Raw genomic sequence first — 389 nt, 5'->3', positions numbered from 1 at the left:
CGTCAAAATTTCGTTCCTCGATAACAAGACCATTGTCGAAAGAACCAATTTCTTCATCTTTGCACCGAGGGCGTTTCCTTTGGTCCAATTTCGATCATGTTTCGGTCCAGTCTTAGTCTCACAGCGATCTAATTTCGGTCCAACTTCGGTCAGTTATCGATCTAATATTTGTCCATTTTCTGTCTAATTTCGGTCCACTTTCGGGCTAATATCAGTCTAATATCGGCATAATTTCGGCCCGGTTTCGGGTTAATTCCGGTCCAATTTCGGTCTCAGGAGGAAAGAAGAATATATGCATGGAGACAGATATGCAGGCTTATGTGTGAGTACATAAATGCATTATATACATAAATTCATATATACATGCATTAATGCATCATATATGTATG

This window comes from Penaeus monodon, chromosome 32 (assembly GCF_015228065.2).
Source record: "Penaeus monodon isolate SGIC_2016 chromosome 32, NSTDA_Pmon_1, whole genome shotgun sequence".
Taxonomy (NCBI): Eukaryota; Metazoa; Arthropoda; class Malacostraca; order Decapoda; family Penaeidae; genus Penaeus; species Penaeus monodon.
Note: the sequence above shows the minus strand (reverse complement) of the source record.